Source organism: Pinus tabuliformis, chromosome 9 (assembly GCF_031772625.1).
Source record: "Pinus tabuliformis cultivar Carrire ecotype Pingquan chromosome 9, CPIR1, whole genome shotgun sequence".
Lineage (NCBI taxonomy): Eukaryota > Viridiplantae > Streptophyta > Pinopsida > Pinales > Pinaceae > Pinus > Pinus tabuliformis.
The window spans coordinates 337,865,673-337,880,432 of record NC_142307.1 but is presented as its reverse complement, the minus strand read 5'-3'; the positions used below and the strand labels follow the sequence as shown (position 1 = coordinate 337,880,432).

At 37.0% G+C, this 14,760-nt stretch overlaps 1 pseudogene; it reads right to left on the bottom strand.

The window, feature by feature from the left end:
- Nucleotides 1-2,466: 2,466 nt before the first annotated feature.
- LOC149148592 (protein RRC1-like) lies at nucleotides 2,467-13,446 on the bottom strand (annotated as a pseudogene).
- Nucleotides 13,447-14,760: the final 1,314 nt, after the last annotated feature.

Here is a 14,760-nt window from a genome sequence, read left to right as displayed (position 1 = left end):
TACAAATAATTATTGTTCAGGCCTCTCGGCTGAACAGAATTAGAAACCGAATTACAAACTTGACCAATGGTTATAAAAACATGAGTTTCGTTGGGCCATGATCTATCTTTGGAGAAAAATCCCTAGATGTGCATCACCTACTTCAGTTTATCAGCAGTTAAACTCGGATTCAAAGATCAAGATCCGTCCTCATGGAAGATTTCTCTCGGAATCTTGGACAATGGCGGTGCAAGAATCTTCCTGCACTAGTCAACTCATACATTATTAACATTGTTCCATGATTACTTCTAGGAAATCAATATGAGTTGCAAGAATATGTAAATAACATGAAATCTACATAAAAAGATTAATAAAGTGTTGTAGAAAATCTTAATGTAAACTATGAGCATGTGTGGGAAAATGGTAACCATCTTGTACTAGTGCAGGGAAGAAGGGACTTGTATTAAGGTAAAACAGAGGTTGATATTGATGGAAATGGGGTAGAAAATAGGGAAATTTAGGATACCAACATCCTCCCATCCCTAAGTTGTTTTGTGTCCTCACACAACATTTTATCTCTGCAAAAAAACCTTCAAAAATGAGTGGTCGCACCTCAGTTCTGCACTTCAATGTTTATTCCTGTCTTTACTATCTTTGGCTTCCTGTCTAGGGCTTTTCATAGCTACTTAGTTACCTTTCTCAGGCGTCTATAGCATCTGGAAGCCTGGTATTTCCACACCTTTACTTGCTACTTCTGGTTCTTTACTTCAGACCATAATTCCACCTCACTTTGTTTCTAACAACTCTGCTCCTTCATGACCTGGTTTAGAGCTTGCAGGTCATGGACTTGTTGCTCCAAGTCCACTATTTTTCTATTAAGGAAGAGAGTGGACGGTGTTGTACTAAGATCTTTGGGAGCAAACACCTTTTCTGCCACAGACTCAACATCAAGGTCAAGACTGTCAAAAGTCTGCTTTAAGACATCGCCAAGGGTTTCTATGCTCGGGGTTTTGCTATCGTTGAGGGTTTGGATACCCTCACCAATCTCTGTGCCAGGGGTTTCAGTACCCTATGCACCTAATTCCTCCGGGCTCTTAACTTGCTCTCCCATTTTCTCAGGGGATTCCACACCCTGTCCTTCCAAATCAATAGGGGTTTCAATTCCCCATTCTTCTACTACCACAGGGACTTCAGTACCCTATCCTTCGAACACCACAGGGTTTTTAATGCCCCGATCTTCAAAAATTGCAGGGTCTTCAGTACCCTGATCTTCACAACCCGCAGGGTCTTCAATGACCTATCCTTCAAAAACTGTAGGGTCTTCAATGCCCTGGTCCTCGAAATCATTAAGGGTCTCAACCTTTGGTTCACTAAAATTGTCAGGAGATTCTTCATGTTGTTCTTCTTCGTCCTCCTTTGCTTGGACTTCGCCAGTGTTTGGTGTCGACATTGTTCTCTTTCTCCTTAGCTTGCTGACGAATGTTGACAATAACATGTCGTCTTCTGCATTCTCCTCATCCTCCATAGTGTGTGCTACTGTGTCTGCAAGCACTGAGAGATTGTGAACTGTGGGGGAGACTTGGGGTGAGTCGTTGATTACAATTGGGGAGCCCGACTAATTTTTTCCTTGGCCGAAAACTTTCCTCCTCGTCGAGGTCCTAATTTTCCTTGTCTTTGTTGCAAGTGGAGTGTTTTCAACGACCCCTTTCTCTACTTGCACTGGTGAGCCTTTACTTCTTCGCTTGGCAGGAGATAATGTCTCTACCTTTCTATTTTTTATTGCACTTGTGCTAGTAGGTTCTTCTGCATCCTTTGCTTGGAATTCCTTCAGAAATGCCTCCCATGCTATTCCCTTTTTCTATAACTTCTTCTTGACTAGCATCGTAATGAGTCCATGGTGGCAGAGTTTGGTTGCAACCTGGCTTGCACTCACGCTTTGCACATTTTTCGCCATCTTTTCAAGGTTCTTGAGAAAGAAGTGAGGGAAATTAATCAGTTTCCCTGCTTTGAAATGTAACAGTAGTCGAAGGTGGCATACGAATGTCAAGATATAGTGTCCTTCGCTTGTGACAAACTTCTGTAATATAAACAGTGAATCTCGCCATTTTTCGACCAAGGCAGTTTGTGGCAGTCCCTTTCTCCAATCGACCTCAATCTTCTTATTGACCACGAACCATTGCCAACTCTTCTTTGTCAACCGCTCCTTCTTAAACCAGTGCTCACCTGTAAGTGGCAGGCTTGTGGCTTGCAAAATGAACTCTTCAATGATTTTAAATTTTAAGGACCCAACCCTAACTCGACCTTCATTGAATGTTCTTGCAAATTCTAGCACTACGCCCATGTCAAATCCATCAAATTTTTGGAGAAATGGCAGGAACCCAGTTTTTTGAAAAAGTGCAAGACTGTTCATGTACTCGGCATTTTGTTCAATCTCCTGTAGTGATAGTGGTCCACTCCTCATGGGTACCATTTCAAACCTCTTCTACTTCACCGATTAGACATTCGGAAAAATTTCAGGGTAACTCCAACATTCACCAAGAATTCTGTACCAGAGGTTCCTTGCCTTCTGTCTTTGTAGACCTGCTTACCCGACTACAATGGAACAATCCTTCCACATCGAATCGAGATTTGTGTCAGCGGTCATCGTTATAAGTGAATCATGATGATTGGATGTAGTGGCAGTATGGGTGGTGGTGATGCAATGGCTACAATGATTTGATCACGGTAGGTTAATGATGGTAGGATAGTGTGAAACAATTGCAAGGAGGGTGAGTGTAGGTTATCGGATGGAGTACCCTTCTGCAGTCATCATCATAATTCAATTAGACTTATTTTCAACATTTATTAAAAAAGATTAGATTTCACCGTTACACACCTTGCACTTTAAAGATGTATCCCTAGATTAGTAATTAATGAAACAAAGCATCAATTTAAAACATGGAGTGAGTTATCATATCAACATATGTACAAAAATACAGGCCCATAGATCTTTGACAAACCATTTCAGGACTGTGTAAATTTCTCCCACGGTCAATTGTATCTCTATACCAGAGAAATTTACCAAATAGAAACTTTGATAGGACATACTTTTGTAGCTGGACTTTTAAAAATTTTGCCTCATTATACAAAAAAAAAAATTATTCGCCATCCTTTGGTTCTTCTCGACATGCCTTCTAAATGACTGCATCAATTCTGCAATCAACTTATGAGGGAATAAAGAAGTGGGAAAGGGGTATAAATTTCAGAATGGGAAGGAATATTACAGCAGGGATTTTAGAACGATATGATTAAGAGGGATAAACGAAATGGGATGTGGGAAAAATATTCAACGGAGAAGAGGGATTCTACAAATCAGGTAAGGTTGGTTTCTTGGAAGAAAGAGGAGAGTAATTCATTGGGGAATTTAGAAAAGGAATTAGTGGGACATTTCGAAATGGTAAATAGAAGAAGATTTTACCTTGAAGTCTGCCTGCACTGGTGAAAGAAAAATAACTGCAACGGGAAGTAAGCGTTTTACTTGGAAAAAATGTCCATTCTAGTTACCCCAAACTTGGGTAAGGTCTCGGTTTCGTGAACCTGCTTCTTTTTGGTGGTAGCAAACATATCTAAAATTCAACTAAAATTCCCTTTTTATGAAATTTTTTAATCTTCTTGCTAACATGTTGGTTTTCAGGTTGATCCTTTTGCAATCATGTCAGTCAACTGATTTTCAGAATTACAAGAATTTTTTTCTTTTTATACTTTTTCTTTTTGTCATTTTTTTTTTAAATAAGGACAAGAAGGAATCAATTCTTCAACAGGTTGGTGTTATTACCTTCCAACTCCTTCTCAAATGGTTGTTTGACTTGCTGCATAAAATCTCCTTTAGTAAGGGGTTGAAAATATACCTTCAATCTATGCTTGTTTACCAAGAACACTGAATTTCGTCCATCAATAGTTTTGATTTCTATCGCTCCATTTTCGAACTCTTTGACCACATCATAGGGTACCATCCAACGTTTATGGAATTTTCCTTTAAAATGTTTGAATCTTGAATCGTAAAGGAGCACCCAATCACTTGTTTGGAATTTCTTTTTCTGAATGGACTTGTCATGCCACTTCTTGCATTGTTGTTGAACCAAGATGTTCTACTAAAAATCATCCCTTCGGATTTCATCTAACTCGTTCAATTATATAAGGCGCTGCTTTTTTGCCTTAGAGAGATCTAGCCCAAATTGGACTACAGTCCTGAAAGTCTTGATCTGGAATTCTAGCGGCAAAAGGACTTGTTTCCCATACATCAGCTCATATGGTGTCTGTCTCGTGCTGTTTCTCCAAGTGGTCCAATAGGCCCACAGTAATTCCAGTAATTTGTCCGCCCAATTCTTTCTATTCATATTTACCATCTTTGTGAGGATAGACTCAATCACCTTATTTATGGATTCTACCTGGCCATTTTCTTGCAGGTGATATGGTGTGGATTTCGTGTGCTGGATTTTGTACTACTCCATTACACACTGTACCAGATTAGAAATAAAATGCAATCCATTGTCAGAAACAATTTCTCTAGGTACACGAAATTGATGCATTCGCAGAGGCACAAAGAAAACACAGAGAGCACAATTGATGCATTCGCTTGGAGGTTGAGCGAAGCACTAATAACACAGAGAGTGGTGAATTCTCATTTGTGGAGGAAGCATGATGCTCAAGAGAAGTTCCAAGAAACTCATGGAGGCCCGTAATGCTCAGTGAATGTGTGGGCAGAGATGGAGCGCTAAGGAACCCATTGGGAGGCTCGGTGGGCTAGAGTGCTTAATAGAGCAAAGCCACCAGTGGTTGGAGGTAGCGCATAAATACTTCAGGGAAGTATCAGATAGTAAAGAGACCGAATGCTCAAGCTGTTGCTAGTGTTGTTCAAGTTGAAGACAGAAGAAGGATTCCAGAGATAGTAAATAATTCTGAGGGAGTCAAAGGAGCCAAAAGCTCAAAGGAGATCAGAGCACTGACTGAAAGAATTAGTCCAAAGAAGCCTAGATATGTTTGCTGCTAAAGGACAGCCAGGGGTAAGATGGTATTCTGAGCCCATTGGTTCATTTGTAAACCATATGGAGTTGAGTCAAGGACTTGTAAAAATAATTTAGCCATAATCCCAAAGAGCCTAATCGAGTTGATTAGAGCTCAAGGAAACGTAGCCCAAGATATCAGGGTGAAATCCATATTACATTGTTGTCATATGTGTTTTATTCTTTGTTGCTTTATTTACTGTTATATGCATTTATATATTAGTTTCAGCACATTAATTTACATCACATAATCGGTTTAAAACAACTACAAGCATGCACCTATATTTCCAAGCATTTCTTAATTCCGCATTGGTTAATCCAATAGACTTGGGAAAATTTCAAGCTTTGGAAGTGGGAGAGGTTATTGTAAGCTAGACAAGAAGCCTAAGTGCCCCATTTTTAGATCAGGGTATTGGATATCTCATGTGCCCTAACCTCTCCACCAAATTTCATGGTTAGAGCACATCCGATGCTACCCCAAATCAGCAAAAAGATGCTAGCAATCAAATACATTCACTAACAATGACACTTGCAATCATGGAAAAATTACAATTAAGGTCCCTTAGCAGATTCCATGAAACATGTCACTTAGTCATGCAATACTGACAACATATTTTAGATAATTCACTTCCATGACCCCTGATATCAACAAATAAATACATATAATATGGTAATAGTTATGCTCCATTGCATAAACTCTGATGGTTTGAATACTCCTTTAGAAGGCTAGCTATCTGAAAAGAAAAACCCTTTGAAACATGGGGAGCTAATCACCATCATAAGTGTGCATATTTTGCGCATCTTGACAACTCATCAGTAGCATCTAAAAATAGGAGAACATATAACAAACAAATCTTTCATATATAAGGTTCTAAGGCATGCACATTAGAATCAATTTCTATTATATGAGAAATGAAAGAAAGCTACCTACCTGTATATAAATCACAACTCGAATAAAAATGCAGAGAGTGCATATTGGCACTTGAAGACACTAAAATAAATGACTAGCTTCTTCTACTCCTTTTTTCCATATCTTTATCCCTTTCCTTTTCCCTCTCTCTTTCTGTATTACGATCCCTATCTCTCTCTTCCCTTGCCCCTCTCTGTGTCTTTGTCCTTATCCCTATCATGATTGTCATGTTCTCTACTTCTGCTCCTCCCTCTCCCCCTTCCTACATTAGAATCATGAAGCTTGTCTCTATCACCATCTCTTTCACAATGAACATAAACAGTATCAGGATCTCATTCCCCAACCCCATTAAAGCCCTTTTCCCTGTCTTCTCTTTCCCCGCCTTTACTTAATCTGTGTGAGGGACGCTTGCTACGGTTCCCATCACAAAGTAAAATAAGTAAGACACAAAGATATTAATCATGTAGATACCAGTTGTTATAAATATTACTTAACATGAGCTGCAATTTCCAAGAACGAGTTACTTCATATGGAACCCACTTCAATCAAATGAAATCTAGTAGATATACAATTTCATGCACTACATTCCATGCAAGACAAATGCTTGTACTATCTAGAATTTGATCTAGTGTCTTTATTAGTCACCCATTCTATTAACCCATATTCAACATCTAATCTCTTTATGTGGGAAGAGACTTTTCTTTCAATTTCTTTGACATTCTTAGTGCCACGTTCTTCAAGAGACTCACGACACTCCGTGAGTGTTACCTCCAATTGACGTATAATTTTCTCGATATTACATTTTTATAGTATCAAACCAAATGGTATATATATAAAGGAACAATATAAATTAGCATGCTAGAGACAAGAAGTATCACCTGCGACCTTCATCCATTCCACTATCATGAAGAGTAGAAGCAATGTTGTCCATTGTGACTTCTTGTTTGTCTTATTTCTAAGAACCCCCAAATATGTCATCACTACCAAAAGAAGAGTAATTCAAACCAAGTACCTTAATCTCTACCTTATCCTCTCTATCAATTCCACCATCCTCACGAGTCCACTTTGAAGCTTGTAATACATGATGTGTTTTCATAGAATTTCATGTTAAATGTTTTATATCTGGTTGTGCGATTGATGACTTTTAGGTCCCCACCACACTAGATTTTTTTGGTAAAGTTCCATTTCAAGAGGCATCCATTGATTCATGTTCTTCAGTCCATGACCATAAATATGATTCTTCATTAACATTTTTCCTATATCTGGACATATAGTCCTTATCATCATCAAGTATGGATTTATTTTCTACACCTGTGCTCCACCTCCCTCCTCCCAATTTTAAATAAGAATTAGTTTCTCTTGCATTATTCCCTCCGATTGCAAAGTTATACCCATACCTGACATCCTTGTCTTGATCTTGGTTCTTATGCTTCTCCACTTCTTCTAAGCTAAGCAATCGGGAAACCATTACCTCCCTACCACCACGAATAGATAAACCATTTTTCCTACATCATCTTTCAAGCTCCACAAGAGGAATACTAAATAATTCTTGAGTTGTTTCTCCCTCTCCAATCGCTAGAGTAGCATCTTGATTTGGACAAAATCTGTATATTACATCTGTAATATTGGCTTCAGAACTATCAAGGTCCTTCAATGGTGGGGCATCTCCACATATTGAATGAAAAGGAGGGACACTTGAATTTCCAGACCGAATAGAGAAACCTCTCAGTCCATTCACATAAGCATCTGAAATGAGAAACCAAACTGACCAAACTTGGATAGCTTTCATCACTCTCTCCCTCAAAGCTTCTGCATTAATCCAACCAATGATGTTTCGGTATAAGTCATTAAAGCTTTCCATAATATCAGGCAATGCTTCTTCAAACTTTGTCCTATATGTAGAAGCATTTTTCGTGGGAGCACTACTATTGTGAAGAATATCTTAAACTAGCATGAGAATTGCAACTTTAATTGGAGTAGGCATCTCCTTTAGAGTCAAAGACTCTGTAAGTACCTCAACTACCTCACGAGTTGTGTCGACATTGTCTAGAGAAAACCCCATTGCTCCTTTTATATGATATCTCTCCAAGGTTAAAGCATGAATCATGTCCTAAAATTCATCTCTTTGTCCCTTTGTTAAGGCATGTTCCTAATCCATTCTCCTAGTCCTTCTAGTAGCTTAAGTTGCAGTTGAGGTTTTCTCATTCTCATGCACGTGTTCAAATTTAATCACACGAGTGGGGGAACTTAGATGTATTCCGAATTGATAAACAATATTGTTGTGGAAATATGTCTATAAGAGTTATTTCTTGCAGTGAAAGATGCATTATTTTTTCATAAGCGTGAATAAAATCATGTTACAAAGATTCAAGGGAAGGATTGCTTTAAAAATTCAAGTTTTAGCCTACCTTTAGGATGGGCCAGTTCCTATGGAATCATAAAACACCTAAATATTGATTGTATGTAGGCAAACAAAAATAATTGTATACTAAACTGGAGCAATCAAAGGTACAGGTACAATGTTGAGATTTGGACTTGAAAATCCTTTGGACTATATAGGTTTTCAGGTAATTTCTAGAAAGGAAAAAACATAGTCTTTTAACTATAGACCCAAAATATTCTTGATTTTTTTGTAAAATTAGAAAAAGTGGAGAATCTAAATCTCAGTGAAAGTTAAAGGTGCTTGATCTTCATACATGTTTTTTTCATCATTACTATCCTCAACATGTTCTATTATTTAGAGTGAGATTTCATGAATTGGTAGGTGCATTTTCCCACAATTCTATTTTTATATCCCACACAATTGGAATCTTGCTACATTTGTCCTCCTATACTTTGCCAGTCTACATGTTTTAAAGAGGGTAAAAAACACTAATGATATGTTCTTTTTCTATCAGCTCTCATTTTTTGGATGGATTATGTGGAAATCTTATGCATGCCAATTATGTGGCATGAAACAATGTTCCGTTATTCTTCCTTATCATCTCATGTTTCTAAGTTGGCATGCTTATATTGTACTAGTTCATTACACCTATGTCATGTAAAGATCAAGTTGAGTGGGTTTTACATTTGATTTCCACTATAATCAACAACTGAATATATATGTTTTGTGTGTAGGTTGGATGATGGGATGACACACTTTGATTTCCACTAGTACTTGCTTTTTCATATACTATGACAAGTGCATAAATAAAAACTCACTTTTATTTTTACCTGGATAAGAAAATGATGAGAACGTTGGATTTTTTAGTGACAATGATAGCTATGTATTAGAGCTAGATCTTGAACCCTTGAATTCATCCTTTCCTTACCCAACACGACCATCTCCTATTGGTAAGAGAGTTCAATTTTTGAACCAACATTTGTCTTCAATACTATTTCATGATAAATAAAGCATTGTTGGATTTCCTTCGAGCACACAAATACCACAACCATGCCATTTTTCTTTCCTTGTTTAATATATTGCATCATTGTGTTTGATAGTTAATTCATTATTATTCTATGCACAATAAATCTCTATCAAATAGCAAAGAAGGATGACCTGGCTGTTTTAGAGATATATAATATGAATTAATTAAACATTCACAAGGCTATTTCGATTCTCATCTTTCTTTTTCACTTCTTTAGATAAAACTATATATTCGAATACCAACTCCATTCAAATCAAACTAAAATAGAGAATCCTAATTATGAAGATGTTTCTCTCTCCATACCTTGCAATGACATTATTATTTTGAATTATACTTGAGTTTCAGTTATAAATGTCCCATTAAATATGACCTAATGTTGATTCAAAGAATATCACTTTTAGTCTAAGCATGCGGTAGAGTAATTTCAGAGGTGGGAAGTTTTATTAGAGGCACTATTTGTTTGTTTTTTTGGTTAGAAAAGGGTTTTCTATTGCTTTTATGTGACTTCCAATTTATCATATGTAGCATGTTGAGAAATGGGAAAGAATAATGTGTGACATTTATGTTGCATAAATTAATGTTGAATAAAAGGATATAGAGTTTAACTGAGCTACAATCTGCTTTTGTAAAAGCAAAAGGACGTCCTAAAAAGATACCTAAAAATACACCATATACAAAGTTTTAACATAAGTAATGTATGGCTTTTTATTTTGCAGATATGTTCTTTTTTCTATCCAAGATATCACAATGAGACAAATATTCATATTGTAGAAATTGTTAGTAGAAATTGTTAGAGGACCTCATTGAGGTCAATTTTTTTGATGTCCTACTTGATCGATACACTCTCATGACAGGAAGGCTTTAAGTATGAATTAATATGTTCCCAAAACAAATTAGATTTAAATTTTATAGATATAACAGATAAAAACAAATGTCAATGCGTTCATTTCATTGTTACTTGACTCTGGTGTGGGCAAGTTACATGAAATGTGAATGGAAAAAGGATGGGGAGACAATGTAGATATCACATCTTGGATATGATTCATTTGTTGTTGGAGATCCTTTCACCTCATGGTTATTTTGGGCAAGAAAATGTTTTAGGAGTTCTTGATAAGCCATTGATGGACATGTATACATTTTTTTTATAATTGCAATGTCCATTCCATGATATCCTCTCTTTATTGTTTGATTGTATTTTGAACATTTATTTTGATTTTTCTTTGTATTTTAACTATGAAACTGAAGATACTTGGTATCATGTCTTTTCTAATGACAACCAAAGATTGAACATGAAATTAGTATTACACGATATTGATTGAAATCCTTTTAACTCTTTTATGTTGAAATATTTGATGACTATTAGAAAATTTTACTTTCATGTTGTTATTTGAGCACATGTTGTTTATATACTTGACAAAGTTCATGCATTACAGAACAAAATGTTGTTGCAAATAAAACAACAAAGATTAGACATCACACCTTAGATTATTTATTTTCACATGTTATTTACATCTTGAGCTTTTTAGCATGTAACTTTTTTGCATGATTGTGCCTAAGATTCCCATGAAGGTTGAATACTAAGTTATTAAGGTGTTATTTTCTATGGTGACATTTATTTGTTTATACAAGTAATTTGGCCACATAGTGGCCGCTATCACTCAATTGAAGAAAACTTGTTCGAGTTTCTTGCTTTTATGGGGAAGAATGGATTTAACATTGTTGATGTTGAGGTATATGTCATATAAATCCTTTATACTCTACTTTAGTTTATATTCTAGTGTTCAACATCTTTCATGTCTTACACTTTGCAATGTATCTTCTTTTGCTTTTAGAAAAGGAACTTAGTATTGATGGTAAGGAGCAGGATTTGAAGAAAGAGGTGAACACTAACACTGGAGTGAAAAATACAAAAGGAGAGGAAAGAGAACTAGTCTAGTGATACCTTTAAAGCCAATAGACACACACATACATATTGATGTTCAAGTCTTCAGAGTTGGTGAATTCACCTGCAATGACTTGGCAACACAATGATAATGTTTTGTATTGATGAAACAACATTTCATGTGTAAATTGTAGTCCAACTAATGTTAAGTTGGAAACTTGTATTGTAATACTTGACATTTCATATAATATAGTTTATGTGGTTATTTATAGTTGGACTTGATATTGTTTAGTATTTTAATTAACATATGTAACTTTTCATTTTCATATTAGATGAACTAGTACACATTGTATGACATTTTTTTTAATTTAGTCACAAAATCATACTAATTAATTTATGTTGATTAATAATGAACACATAAAATCAATCTAAAACTACTAGATTAGTAGTTTATATTGATTAATGATGAACACAAATAAAATGAATATACGACTAAATTAGTCGTTTATAATTATTATTAATGAAAATAAATGAAATGAATCTAAACTACTAAATTAGTCATTTACATAATGAATATGAAACTACCAAAAAAATATAAATGACTACAACAAATGATTAATTTGTGACTACAAACGACAACTAAATTTTGCACATATACAACTATTAGTAGCTAATTTATAGTATCTTATAACACGACAAAAATTTAGTCATATTTATTTGGTCATTAATTGATTTCAAATGACTAAAATCTGTATATATATGACTATTAGTAGCTAATTTACAGTATCTTATAACATGACCAACATTTTGGTCATTAATTGGTTTTCTCGGATTATCATATAGTAATATATTTTGTTGTATAATTGGTCATTGATTGTGGCAATTGATGACTAAATCAATGACTAAATTAATGATCAAATTTATGACTAAATATACTACTAGATGATAAAATTGAGACAACCAATTAATGACTAAGCTAAAAATGAGAAAAAGTTGGTCACGTTATAAGATACTATAAATTAGCCACTACTAGTCACCAACTAAAAAATGGTTGTTTATATGTAAATTTTAGTCGTTGTTTCAGTAACTAATTAGCCATTTTGTACATTTGGTTGGCATTTGGGTGAGATGAAGTGCCTCTTAGATTTGTAACATAGGTGAAAAGGGGTGTCAGGGCCAAATTTGATGGTCAAATGGGTTGAAATGATGAGGAAATCCACATTCTAGGAATACATATGTGAGGACAGAGAAATCATGGATGCATGAGTTATCTTAGCCTATGTTTATCCACTCCTCTTATTTCCTTTTTCATTTTCTTGATTTTTCTTTATATTACTACTCAAAGCTCCAGGAAATGAGAGAATGTTATGAATGACGTGTAGTAGTGGTTACCCCCATAAAGGTGATGAGGTTTATCACAACACCATGGGTAGGGACATTAAGGAGTTACTTTTATGATGTGATGGGGCAATATTGGACCTAAACTAGGTGATGGTCATAATGATACAGGGTAGGGTCATGCTTGGATTTTGTCCATCTCCTAATTTAAATGTTCTAACCGTCTTTTGTATTTTATAATTTGGTTTTTTTGTAAGCTGCGGTGGTGCCTTTCATTTTTTATATAAAGTCAAGTTGATCCATATACAACAGTTTAGTAGACTCAACTTTCCCATATGGGAAACCAAGTCTGTTGGCCACCTGAAATTATTATAGGCCATCTAATAGCAAAAATGAATAAGTCTTTTAATCCACGCTAAGTAAACCTCGCAACAAAAGTAACTATTCATGTTCCAATCTAACATAAAACAATTGTAAAGAAAATGCTATCCTCGAAAAGAAGCAGTCTATAAACTACATGAATTAATCCTTTTGGTCTTCCTTGTCAGAATCCACATTTGCAGGTGCTGCCGCCAAATCCTCCGGTGCTGGAGATAGCTTCTTCAGTTGTTGCTGGATTTCATCCAGCTTGTTGTCCTGCATAATCATGATGATTTGCAGGTTTTTCATGTCTTTCTTAATATTTGGCATACCTTGGGCGATTTCTGCCATTTCACCTGCCACCTGCTCCAACGCCCTTGCAAGTAAGTGCTTCAATACCCAATACACGTGCAAGGCTTGCTTGTAGAGTGTCATACTTCCTCTGGTATGTCCTGGGTCGGGGATGATATTTCCCCATTCCTCTATCTTGGACTCAGAGTCTCCTTCCATGACATTATCTTCCATTTCCTGTATGAGCTAACAAATGTCAGTGTCTATTCCTTCTTTGTATGCATGGGCAGCCTCTTACACTGTCGTCCTCATGGGTTTCCTACTACGCCTCTGATATACTAGTGTGGAGGTCGTCAAGATGTTTCTGCCTCGCTGGCTTTGCCACTCTCTTCCTCCATGACCCCTTTCTCTGCCTAGGCAAGCCATCTTTCCCTTTACAACAGCCTGTTTGCAATGACCAACATCAAAAATTAGACTATCAGAAATTACACTTATCCCCAATGCCTGCATGTCCTTGTTGCTGGGCTTTCCCTCCCCACTCTCGTTTCTCGCGTTGGTCTGGATGCTCTCGAGTCTCTCTCCCCTTAGGCTAGACATGGGCAGGCCTTCAATTGTCCTATCCCCCACCCAGATTGCATGCTTAACTTCCTCAGGCTGCCCCTTTGCCCTACTCCTACAGTACCCCAGCAAGCCATTGGTCTGGTCCTCACTCTTCCTTACCATACAAGCCTCTGCTTCATTCAGATCCACCCCTTCCTCTGCATTTCCCATCTTGCCCCCCTTCGCCACCTTACTGTGCACCACAGGGTAGATTGCGGACCTACTTAGACGCGGCTTTCCCTCGTTGATTCCTTGCTCTCCCCCCTCTTCCAACATACTATGAATGGCCAAAAGAGATGCAAGAATTGAGACAAGAAAAACATACTCGGACTTTTTCTCGACGGCTGAAGAATCCAACGCCCACTCAGCTTCATTCACCACCTTCCTTCACTGCACATTGATCTCTCTTCCCCCCTTAGTCATCTTCATTAACCCTTTCCCACATGTCCTGCGTCCCATCTTACTTCCACCGCCATTTCCTCCTTCCTCTTCCCCCACTCTCTTGTCACCTCGTTGCCTCGGAATTCCCTCAGGCATGTAGGGTGCCACTGCATCCTTGTGAATTATTATGAGGTTAGTTGGTGGCTACCTTGGCCTACCTCTCCTGTGCTCTATCATTCTGGTCGTACTCTCCACTTCCCTCATCCCGATCTGGGGCCACTTGTATCTACTATCATGAGGTCGTGTCCTCATGGGAATCTTGGGTAATGATTATTTTGAGGGGCTCCAATCTAGGCTCCTCAAGATGTGTCGGCCATATACTATCCAGCTCATCACTTCCCAAATTAGCTAGGAAGTCCGCTGCTTTGTTATCCTCCCTTCTGACATGTTTTATGATCTTATAATCAATTCTCTTTATGAGGGTTTCCAGATCCTAGATTATGCTATATGTCCTCCAGCTTTTCGCCACTTTTTCCCAAGTCTTACCATTATTGAGTTTCCTAATCA